This window comes from Amblyraja radiata, chromosome 37 (genome assembly GCF_010909765.2).
Source record: "Amblyraja radiata isolate CabotCenter1 chromosome 37, sAmbRad1.1.pri, whole genome shotgun sequence".
In the NCBI taxonomy this organism is placed as follows: domain Eukaryota; kingdom Metazoa; phylum Chordata; class Chondrichthyes; order Rajiformes; family Rajidae; genus Amblyraja; species Amblyraja radiata.
In genome coordinates, this window is record NC_045992.1 from 20,343,703 (window position 1) to 20,356,698 (window position 12,996).

General features: G+C 46.0%; 2 non-coding genes across 2 annotated transcripts; both read right to left on the minus strand.

The window, feature by feature from the left end:
• Positions 1-7,909: 7,909 nt before the first annotated feature.
• trnan-guu lies at positions 7,910-7,983 on the minus strand. Its single transcript has one exon. It is a non-coding gene; the product is annotated as a tRNA-Asn (tRNA).
• Positions 7,984-8,297: 314 nt separating this feature from the next.
• On the minus strand, positions 8,298-8,379 carry trnas-aga. The gene has a single exon. It is a non-coding gene; the product is annotated as a tRNA-Ser (tRNA).
• Positions 8,380-12,996: the final 4,617 nt, after the last annotated feature.

Genomic DNA, 12,996 nt, shown 5'->3' on the forward strand with positions numbered 1-12,996 from the left:
TAGGGTTGAGATTTTTGATTTGAGAAAGGCTAACTTTGATGAGATGCGAGATGATTTAAAAGGAGTGAACTGGGACATTTTTTTTAATTGGAAAGACGTAGAAGAGAAATGGAGGACATTTAAAGGGGAAATTTTAAGAGTACAGAATCTTTATGTTCCTGTTCGGTTGAAAGGAAACAGTAAACATTGGTATGAGTGCAGGCAGGTGGGACTAAGGGACTAAGGGAAAAACGTTGTTTCGGCACGGACTTATAACCATATAACAATTACAGCATGGAAACAGGCCATCTCGGCCCTACAAGTCCGTGCCGAACAACTTTTTTCCCTTAGTCCCACCTGCCTGCACTCATACCATAACCCTCCATTCCCTTCTCATCCATATGCCTATCCAATTTATTTTTAAATGATATCAACGAACCTGCCTCCACCACTTCCACTGGAAGCTCATTCCACACCGATACCACTCTCTGAGTAAAGAAGTTCCCCCTCATGTTACCCCTAAACTTCTGTCCCTTAATTCTAAAGTCATGTCCTCTTGTTTGAATCTTCCCTTTCCTCAAAGGGAGAAGATGATCCACATCAACTCTGTCTATCCCTCTCATCATTTTAAAGACCTCTATCGTGTCCGCCCTTAACCTTCTGCGCTCCAGAGAATAAAGACCTAACGTATTCAACCTTTCTCTGTAACTTAGTTGTTGAAACCCAGGCAATATTCTAGTAAATCTCCTCTGTACTCTCTCTATTTTGTTGACATTCTTCCTATAATTGGGCGACCAAAATTGTACACCATACTCCAGATTTGGTCTCACCAATGCCTTGTACAATTTTAACATTACATCCCAGCTTCTATACGCAATGCTCTGATTTATAAAGGCTAGCATAGCAAAAGCTTTCTTTACCACCCTATCTATATGAGATTCCACCTTCAAGGAACTATGCACGGTTATTCCCAGATCCCTCTGTTCAACTGTATTCTTCAAATCCCTACCATTTACTATGTACGACCTATTTTGATTTGTCCTGCCAAGGTGTAGCACCTCACATTTATCAGCATTAAACTCCATCTGCCATCTTTCAGCCCATTCTTCCAAATGGCCTAAATCACTCTGTAGACTTTGGAAATCCACTTCATTATCCACAACACCCCCTATCTTGCTATCATCTGCATACTGACTAATCCAATTTACCACACCTTCATCCAGATCATTGATGTACATGACAAACAACAAAGGACCCAACAGCGATCCCTGAGGCACCCCACTAGTCACCTGCCTCCAACCCGACAAACAACCATCCACCATTACCCTCTGGCTTCTCCCATTCAGCCACTGTTGCATCCATCTAGCTACTCCTGCATTTATACCCAACAGTTGAACCTTCTTAACCAACCTTCCACGAGGAACCATCCCTCAATGTCCTAGGGAATATCCTGTCAGGACCTGGAGACTTATCCACATTTATATTTTTCAAAAGTGTCAGTACTTCTTTTACTTTGAAACTCATAGTATCCATAGCTACTCTACTAGTTTCCCTTACCTCACATAATTCAATATCATTCTCCTTGGTGAATACCGAAGAAAATAAATTGTTCAATATCTCCCCCATCTATTTTGGCTCTGCAGATAGCTGTCCACTCCGTCTCTCCAATGGACCAAGTTTATCCCTCGTTATCCCTTTGCTATTAATATAGCTGTAGAAACCCTTTGAATTTACTTTCACCTTACTTGCCAAAGCATTTAGCTTTTCTAATTTCTTTCTTAAGATTCTTTTTACATTCCTTATACTCCTCAAGCACGTCATTTACTTCATGCTGCCTATAATTATTGTAGATCGCCCTCTTTTTCCGAACAAGATGTCCAATTTCCCTTGAAAACCAGGGCTCTTTCCACTTTTTACTGTTTCCTTTCAACCGAACAGGAACATAAAGATTCTGTACTCTTAAAATGTCCCCTTTAAATGTCCTCAATTTCTCTTCTACATCCTTCCCATAAAACTAAATGTCCCAGTTCACTCCTTTTAAATCATTTCGCATCTCATCAAAGTTAGCCTTTCTCCAATCAAAAATCTCAACCCTAGGTCCAGTTCTGACCATCTCCATAATTATATTGAAACTAATGGTATTGTGATCACTGGACCCGAAGTGCTCCCCAACGCATACCTCCGCCACCTGTCCCGTCTCATTTCCTAACAGGAAGTCCAACACTGCCCCTCCTCTAGTAGGTACCTCTATGTATTGCTGCAAAAAACTATCCTGCACACATTTTACAAACTCCAACCCATCCAGCCCATTTACCGAATGTGTTTCCCAGTCTATGTGTGGAAAGTGAAATCTCCCACAATCACTACTTTGTGCTTACTACTAATATCTGCTACCTCCTTACATATTTGCTCTTCCAATTCCCGATCCCCATTTGGCGGTCTATAATACACCCCTATAAGTGTTGCTACCCCTTTCCCACTTCTCAGTTCCACCCAAATAGCCTCCCTATATGAGCCCTTCAATCTATCCTGCCAAAGCACTGCTGTAATATCTTCCCTGACTAGTAATGCAACACCTCCACCTCTTGTAGGGACGAGATGGCCTGTTTCCGTGCTGTAATTGTTATATGGTTATATGGTTATATGGTTAATACGTAAGTCGGGGTTGTTTGGTTGACGGTGTTTTTGGTTCGCTATTTTCCTCAGGTCTTGTCTGACACTTTTACACCCATTTTTCATGGTTGTGTTTTTTGATAATTTTTCTCTTCTGTTCCACAAGGTCAGCTTTGATAGCTGCCTTGTTAAAGATCATGTTAATGTCATTTATAGCCATGTTTACACCATCTCTAGTAGTCCCATATGGGTTTGTCTTGAGTTTCAGTATTTTATTTGTGAGATCGGGTGAGTTCAGGGCCATGATGAATTTATCTCCACTATCTGAAGCCCATTTGTAAGGCTGATTTAGTTTATACAGCTTACTGGGTTCCTTTCTTTCGTCTTTAGGTTGAACAGGACATTTTAGATACACGTTGATTTGACTATGGTCTGAAAGAGGGGACTGCTGCCTAACAGTGAATGCACTGATAGTGCAGGGGTCTATGTCAGTAATTGCGTAGTCTACCACGCTAGACCCAAGAGCTGAGGAATATGTAAACCTTCCCAGCGAGTCCCCTCTGAGCCTACCATTAACTATGTACAGGCTCAAGGCTCGACAGAGATGCACTAACTCTCTACCACTTTTATTTATTTCACAGTCAAGGTTGTTTCGGTTAATGATAGTTGGTGTGACATATAAGGGGGCTTGACCGAACACATGGTTGTTGCCCTGTGTGTCTATGGAATCGGGTTCACATCCGGTCCTTGCATTCAGGTCTCCACATAGTAGCACATTTCCCTGGACCTGGAAATGATTGATTTCCCTGTGGAGAGTTTCAAATATAATCCTCTTCAGAATATGGCGATTCTGTAGGCGGCACATAGATATATGTCTTTTCCGATTATTCCAATTTCTTTATCTAGTTTCAACCATATATGTGATTCCCCTGTTTTATTGGTGTAATGTGACTGTCTAGTTCTTCTTTGTACCACACCAAGACTCCCCCGGAGGTTCTGCCCTTATGTATATCAGTAGATTTTACTGAGGGCACCATGACTTCATGGTACCCTGAGGGACAGTGGATGAACGTATCCTTTCGATACCATGTTTCGGTTAATATCATTATATCAGTGTCTTCTATAGACTTTAGGAACTCTGGGTTCCCAGCCTTCATCCCGAAGGTTGAAGAGTGGAGACCCTGGATATTACAGCAGCCTATATGGAATGAATTCATTTATTTTGTATTTATATTCTCTTCTTTTTTAGTTTGAATAAAATCTATTTTGTGGGACAGGTGCGAAAACACTAGTTTTTTCTATAATTGGGGAATGTTAGGTACAGTTTTGTATGCCATGGTAAGGCAGACTCATACTGCCACCTAGTAATAGTAACTATATTAATAATCAATATCAACAGTAATAATATTAATATCAACAATATCCACAGTACTAATTCAGTGCAATCGTATGCTGTTTTTATCAATCACTCGGAAGGGACTGTTTATATATTTGTATCCTTTGTTACCCTAGGAGGTGGGAACATATAGTGTGCAGCAGCTGCCTGATCACCCATCTCCGAGGTGATCCGCGGCTGTAGCTGGAGTGATGAGCTGGGAGCACTAGCGTCCCTGGCTGGGCTGTTCTGTCTCCTCACAGTTTGGCGGGTGGTCCTGACATGGTGGGGGGGGGGGGGGGGGGCGTGGGAGTCCAGATTGGCCTCTTGGATTCCCATTGATCGAGGGGGTCGGAAGGTTACGTCCCGGGGCAGTATATTTGAGGTTCTTTGCGAAGACCCTCACCCCCTGTCTGTTTAGATGTACTCAGATAATAGTCTACTTTCCTGTTTTTGCAACCAAAGTGGAGAACCTCACATTTATCCACATTATACTGCATAGGCCATGCATTTTCCCACTCACCCAGCCTATCCATGTCACCTTGCAGCCTCCTAACATCCCCCTCACAGCTAACACCGCCCCTTTGCTTCGTGTCATCCGCTAACATGGAGATGTTGCATTCAATTCCTTCGTCCAAATCATTAATATATATTGTAAATAGCTGGGGTCCCAGCACTGAGCCTTGCGGTACCCCACTAGTCACCGCCTGCCATTGTGAAAATGACCCGTTTACTCCTACTCTTTGCTTCCTGTCTGCAGGCCAGTTCTCTATCCACATCAATACTGAACCCCCAATACCGTGTGCTTTAAGTTTGTATACCAATCTCTTACGTGGGACCTTGTCGAAAGCCTTCTGAAAGTCCAGATATAACACATCCACTGGTTGTCCCATATCCACTCTACTAATTACATCCTCGAAAAATTCTATAAGACTCGTCAGGCATGATTTACCTTTCATAAATCCATGGTGACTTTGTCCGATGATTTCAACACTTTCCAAATGTGCTGCTATCCCATCTTAAATAACTGCCTCTGGCAGTTTCCCCACTACCGATGTTAGACTAACTGGTCTGTAATTCCCCGTTTTCTCTCTCCCTCCCTTTTTAAAACGTGGGGTTACATTAGCTACCCCCAAATCCTCAGGAACTACTCCAGAATCTAAAGAGTTTCGAAAAATTATCACTAATGCATCCACTATTTCTGCGGCTACTTCCTTAAGTACTCTGGGATGCAGCCTATCTGGCCCTGGGGATTTAGCGGCTTTAATCCATTCAATTTACCTAACACCACTTCCCCGCTAACCTGGATTTCACTCAGTTCCTCCATCTCATTTGACCCCCGGTCCCCTGCTATTTCCGGTAGATTATTTATGTCTTCCTTAGTGAAGACAGAACCAAAGTCGTTATTCAATTGGTCTGCCATGTCTTTGTTCCCCATGATCAATTCATCTGTTTCTGACTGCAAGGGACCTACATTTGTTTTAACTAATCTTTTTCTCTTCACATATCTATAGACACCTTTGCAGTCAGTTTTTATGTTCCCTGCCAGATTTCTTTCATAATCTATTTTCCCTTCCTAATTAAGCCCTTTCTCCTCCTCTGCTGGGCTCTGAATTTCTCCCAGTCCTCTGGCAGGCTGCTTTTTCTGGCTAATTTGTATTGATACTATCCCTCATTTCCCTTGTTATCCACGGATGCACTACCTTTCCTGATTTATTATTTTGACAAACTGGGATGAACAATTGTTGTAGTTCATCCATGCAGTCTTTAAATGCCTTCCATTGCATATCCACCGTCAACCCTTTAAGAATCAATTGCCATTCTATCTTGGCCAATTCACATCTAATTCCCTCAAAGTTACCTTTCTTTAAGTTCAGAACCCTTGTTTCTGAATTAACAATGTCACTCTCCATCCTAATGAAGAACTCAACCATATTATGGTCACTCTTGCCCAAGGGCCACGCACAAAAAGACTGCTAACTAACCCTTCCTCATTACTCAATACCCAATCCAGAATAGCCTGCTCTCTCGTTGGTTCTTCTACATGTTGGTTTAGAAAACTATCCCGCATACATTCCAAGAAAATTATCCCGCATACATTCCAAGAAATCCTCTTCCTCAGCACCCTTGCCAATTTGATTCACCCAATCTATATGTAGATTGAAGCCACATTATAACTGTTTAACCTTTGTTGCACGCATTTCTAATTTCTTGTTTGATGCCATCCCCAACTCCAATACTACTACTAGGTGGCCTGTACACAACTCCCACTAGCGTTTTCTGCCCCTTAGTGTTTCCAGCTCTACCCATATCGATTCCACATCCTCCAAGCTAATGTACTTTCTTTCTATTGCGTTAATGTCCTCTCTAACCAGCAACGCTACCCCACCTCCTTTTCCTTTCTGTCTATCCCTCCTGAATATTGAATATCCCTGGTTGCTCAGCTCCCAGCCTTGGTCACCCAGGAGCCATGTCTCCGTGATCCCAATTATATCATAGTCATTACGTCTTAAGGGGTTGGACAGGCTAGATGCGAGAAGATTGTTCCCGATGTTGGGAAAGTCCAGAACAACGGGTCACAGTTTAAGGATAAGGGGGAAATCCTTTAGGACCGAGATGAGGAAAACATTTTTCACACAGAGAGTGGTGAATCTCTGGAATTCTCTGCCACAGAAGGTAGTCGAGGCCAGTTAAGTGGCTATATTTAAGAGGGAGTTAGATGTGGCCCTTGTGGCTAAAGGGAACAGGTGGTATGGAGAGAAGGCAGGTGCAGGATACTGAGTTGGATGATCAGCTATGATCATATTGAATGGCGGTGCAGGCTCGAAGGGCCGAATGACACTCCTGCACCTATTTTGTATGTTTCTATGTTTCTCAGCTGAGGTAGAACGAAATGTTTCCACAACTGGAGCATATTCTGTCTGACAGATAATTTGAAAAAAAAATGCGAGTAACTTTGTGCAACCAGGCAACTTTGGTCATGTATTGTAAGATATCCTTATATTATAATTTTAACCATGTTTTGGTGGAGGAGATAAATGCCATGTTGTGCCTTTTTAGTCTATAAATGCCTTTTTGCGTGCCTTTTTGTAATTTTATTATGCCTATTTGCCTGCCTATTTCAGAGATTTTAATGTCTAACCATCCTGTCTCTAATCATCAGTATCCCTGTACTCACAAAAAGTCTTCATTTTAAAGTCAGATTATTTTCACAATTTCGTAACAATCAGTCTGAAGAACCGTGCCGACTCGAAACGTCATCTCTCTATTTTCTTCAAGGACGACGCCGGGCTCCGTCTGCGTGAATTGTCCCAACTTTTCAAAAGTCGCCGGCAGGGGGTCCATGTCGAGGATTGAAACCCGGGGCCTCAAACATGCAAAGCATGCGCACTTCCGCAGAGCTAAATCCCGGACTCCATGAGAAAATACAACGACATTGAAGGAGCTAGAGCAGGCCACACGGCTCCTCATGTAGGCACCGCTATTCAACACGATCATGGCTGATCATCAAAACAGAGCACACAGTCCACCCGGACTTCATGCGAAAAAACATTGACTTTGAAAATAGCTGCAGCAGGCCACTCGGCCGCTCGGATTTCCGACGTCATTCAACGCTATCGCGTCTGTTTATGCAAACCCAGTCCACTGTCCCCCTCCCTTCCCATACATCCCGATGCCCTTTTGGGTCCACGCGTCTCTTTGTCCCTTTTCAAAACTGATTAACGGGAGTTGGTTAGGGCTCAAATCAATCGGTTATTGCTCTTTGAAAGAGTGACATTCGAATCAAAGGAAAACGGGTCACCCGGGCTCCCGGTCTTGTGACACCGCAGGGGGGTTGCCAATGGGCGGCGTGAGGCAGCAGCAGAAAGTGCCCGCTTCCGGAGAGAGCAGAGTTATTCAGCTGTCAAACGACATGCATAGCAAAAATGTCGGGATTGCCAGCGTCCCTGGGTGGGCTCGAACCACCAACCTTTCGGTTAACAGCCGAACGCTCTGACCGATTGCGCCACAGAGACAACCTGAAGCAAATGGCAATCAATGGACCATTCCCGCTTGGGAAGCTGTGATCAGGTACAAGGCTGAGGGGTGGCATTTCACAAACTGAATTAAAAAATATGGCTGAGAATTAAAAAAAATAATATAAACTTTAAATAAACTTCATTCAGAAACACAACAAATATAAACCAATTGTCTAGTGTGACCGCACGATTTGTAGTAATTACATTTCTTCCATAATTATTTTATGGGGAATATTAGTTCACGCAGCACCTAGTCAACTGTGGTTCAAAATTATACACTGCTCAGTTCCTCCGGGCAGACCTGCTGCTGTCGTAGTCGGCAGGATTCGAACCTGCGCAGGGAAACCCCAATGGATTTCTAATCCATCGCCTTAACCACTCGGCCACGACTACCACGTTCTCAATGTCTGCTCACGAAGAAGAACATGTTCCACCGAAAATTGTAGGGTGGGGGAGGAAAAAAGGAGCAGTCGACGTGCTTTGTAATGTTGTCAGCGCCTGGCTGCAATATGTATACATTGGGTATGGAAGCCAATATTTTCACTGTGCCTAGTCACATGTGAAAATAAAGTATTCTTATCCATTCCATTCCATGTAGACAGATAAAGAACAATCAATGAAAAATGTCCAACAATATAACGACGATAAAGGAAACAGGCAAACATGGGCCATTGTAACTCTTGAAACATAGAAATATAGAGACATAGAAATTAGGTGCAGGAGTAGGCCATTCGGCCCTTCGAGCCTGCACCGCCATTCAATATGATCATGGCTGATCATCCAACTCAGTATCCCGTACCTGCCTTCTCTCCATACCCTCTGATCCCCTTAGCCACACGGGCCACATCTAACTCCCTCTTAAATATAGCCAATGAACTGGCCTCGGCTACCCTCTGTGGCAGAGAGTTCCAGAGATTCACCACTCTCTGTGTGAAAAAAGTTCTTCTCATCTCGGTGTTAAAGGATTTCCCCCTAATCCTTAAGCTGTGACCCCTTGTCCTGGAATTCCCCAAAATCGGGAGCAATCTTCCTGCATCTAGCCTGTCCAACCCCTTAAGAATTTTGTAAGTTTCTATAAGATCCCCTCTCAATCTCCTAAATTCTAGAGAGTATAAACCAAGTCTATCCAGTCTTTCTTCATAAGACAGTCCTGACATCCCAGCAATCAGTCTGGTGAACCTTCTCTGCACTCCCTCTATGGCAATAATGTCCTTCCTCAGATTTGGAGACCAAAACTTGAAATACTGGGCGACCGTGAATCTAGCGTGAGGGAGGAACAGAAGGAAATTCAGTTTAGTCAGGAAATGGTGTTAGGCAACCTGTTGGACTGAAAGCAGTTAAATCCCCAGGGCCTGATGGTCTGCTTCCCGGACTACTCAGGAGGTGGTCCTAGAAATCGTGGATGCGTTCGTGATAATTTCCCAATGTTCAATGGAGACTGGATCAGTTCCTGTGTACTGGAGGGTAGCTAAAGTAACCCTACTTTTTTAAGAAACGAGGGAGAGAGAAAACAGGGAATTATACACCAGTTAGCCTGGCATCGGTTGTGGGAAAGGTGCTTGAGCCGATTATTAAATATTTGATTGCATTGCATTTGGAAGCCAGTGTTGGGACCGTTCAAAGACATCATGGATTTATGAAGGGGAAATCATGCTTGACTAATCTTCTGGAATTTTCTAAGAATGTAACAGGTAGAATTGATAAGTGTAGATGGGTTATGCATGCAACCTATAATGTAGTTACCTCATCACCACTAACCACGCCCCATCATATTAGTATAACTGTAGTATCCTCCCTTTGTTCCTCCCACTAGGTTCCAGTACGCCTGAAGGCTGGATGCAGTCAGTGCCGGGACGTGTGTGCCACGTGCTATATTAAACTCACAGTAAAGCTTACAGTGTGTCAGTAATCATCCTTTACATGGTGTCAGAAGTTTAAACTCGCGTTTCCCGTTTATCGGTTAGTATTCTCTTTGTCCCCGCCAGTGCCCAGTGTTGGGTTTCCCCTGAAATGGCATCCTCGTGCCGAAAGCCATCTCCCCTTGTCTTCGACGCTGACATTGCGGAGCGATGGTCGACTTTTGTGATGGACTACACTCACTACGCCAATATTGCGCACCGGAACGACCCGGCCGCGGTCAAAGCATCACTGCTGCTCAACCTGGCCGGTCCCGACGCAATGAAGAGAGCTCAAGCCTTTGTCTATGAACCAGCGGTCCTGGATGACAACGACCAGCCGGTCGAGCCAGCTGAATCGGCCGACGACCCGGTATGTCTTTTGCGCAAGTTCGCCGAGATATGCGACCTGCCCTCCAACCGTATACTGGAGCGGGCCAGGTTCTTCTCACGCAAGCAACAGCCGGATGAACCTGTTGAATGCTTCATCGCCGACCTGCGGCACCTTGCCCAGCGGTGCCGATTTGAAACCATGCGCGACCAGCTCACCAGAGACATTCTCGTCACTGGCATGATTGATCAGAAGCTACGTGCCGACCTGCTGCAACGGCCCGACCTAACCCTGACTCAGGCAATGCATGCGTGCCGCATTGCCGAAGTGGTCACCCCTCCTCATGGACAGAGGGGGTCTGACAACCGAGCCATAAATTTAACTGGTGTTGCTGGACAACGACGGATGAAGGACAACTTTCGCCCTCCACCGCGGCCCGTTCGTACACTCCGGGACCCGAGATCTCAAAAGTGTCCTAACTGCAACTACGTGCACTCCTCAGAATCACAGTGCCCAGCCCTTGGGAAGACCTGCAATTTCTGCGGGAGAAGAAACCATTTTGCAGCTGCCTGCCGGTCCCGTGGGAAAGTGCCCTCAGCTCCCAGACAACTCCTAAACAACCTTCTACAAGTTGATAGCGAGATGGATTCTCAGCCCTCTGTTGACGCTGCCCCCGACTCTGAGCTCAGCTATTCCACGGGAGATGTAAGTATTTACACTCTCCTCCACAGCCGATCTCGCCTCCCCGATCCTTCTGTGAACATAACTGTAAACAATAAGTCCTTCTCTGCTAAACTTGACACGGGGGCAAAAGTGAACGTAATGTCAACAAAGCTGTTCCACCAGATAAGGAATAATGAGCTGCTGATTGCAGACCGCTCTGTTTTGCGTGCCTATGGGGGAGAGGAACTAACACCTGTGGGGAGGGCGACTTTCCACTGCGTGCTGCAGAAATCTTCCCAGGACCTGTCTTTCTTCATTCTGGACAGTGACTGTGTGACGTTGCAGAGCAACCAGGCCTGCCAGGATCTTGGTCTGGTGTCGTTTGACCCTACGGTCCACGAGGTGCAAGCTGTGATGGATCCACTATCTGAGTACCCAGACCTGTTTGACGACAAGTTGGGGAAGCTGCCGTTGGTGTACAAGATCGTGACTGACCCATCTGTGGTGCCTGTGATCCGTCCACCCCACAGAGTGTCTTTTGCCATGAAGGGCAAGGTGGAGAGTATGCTGAAGGACATGGTCAACATGGGAGTGCTGGAGGCTGTCAGCGATCCAACCGAATGGGTCTCCACCATGGTCGCCACGTTGAAGAAAGGAAAAAATGAGATACGGGTATGCATCCACCCTAAGGACTTGAATATGGCGATTAAACGGCCCCACTACCCCATGAGGACTGTCGAAGATGTTGCCGCCCAAGTGGGACAAGCCACTGTGTTCTCCGTTCTCGATGCCAGAAGTTCGTTTTGGCAGATACCCCTGGACAAACGCTCCACGGACCTGACCACGTTCAGCACGCCCTTCGGCAGGTTTAAGTTTTTACGGATGCCGTTCGGCATCAACTCTGCCAGCGAGGTATTTCAGCGTTCAATGGAACAATTATTTGCAGGTCTGCCCTGCGCGATTATTGTGGATGACATTCTGGTCTATGGGAGGGATGTGGCCGAACATGACCACAACCTCCGGCGGATTTTGGACCGTGCTCGGCAGATAAATTTGAAGCTCAATCGGTCAAAGTGCAAGTTCCGGGTGCCTGAGGTCACATATGTCGGCCACATTTTCACGGCCCAAGGGTTGAAGCCAGACCCGTAAAAGACCAGCGCCATCTCAGAGCTGCCCGCCCCGACAGACGTTGTCAGTCTGCAGCGTTTCCTGGGTATGGTGAATTACCTGGGGAAGTTTATCCCCGACCTCAGCGAGTTGAGCGCACCCCTGAGACAGCTCACAAAGAAGGACATTGCCTGGGCATGGTTTCCACACCACCAGCAGGCGTTTGACCTGCTAAAGACGAGGCTAGTCAGCACACCTACCCTGAAGTTTTTTGATCTGCTGCGTCCGATCGTGGTCACTTGCGACGCCTCTCGATTTGGTCTGGGTGCTGCCTGCCTGCAACCCCACGCTGATGACTCGCTGCTGCCTATCTCCTATGCCTCTCGGACCATGACGGACACAGAGCAGCGCTATGCTCAAATAGAGAAGGAGCTGCTGGCGGTGGTTTTCGCGTGTTCGAAGTTTAAGGACTTCTTATTTGGCACCAGGTTCACCGTTGAGACGGATCACCAGCCACTGGTTACGATTCTTAACAAACCAATACACTGCGCTCCTGCCAGGCTCCAGCGGATGATGCTGCAGCTACAGCGCTTTGACTTTAAAATCATATATAAGAGGGGCACCGAAATGCATGTGGCTGATGCACTGTCCCGGGCCCCCCGGGCCTCCTGCGACCAACACCCCTTCGAGCAGTCGGACTTACAGGTACTGAACGTTAACTTCGTCCCTTCTCACCAGCTGCAGTGCTTGGTTGAACATACCGCTAACGACCCCGACCTGCAGCAGCTTGCTGCTGTCATCAAGCGCGGGTGGCCCACCAAACGGAATTCGTTGCCTGCCAGCGTCCACCCCTATTTTTTGGTCCGCGATGAGTTAGTCCTCCGTGACGGTATTATTATCAAAGGACACAAAGTTGTCATCCCGGCCTCGCTGCGTGGCTTGTATTTTGATGCCGCCCACATGGGTCATCCCGGGGCAGATGCCACTATCTCACATGCCCAGGAACAGTACTAC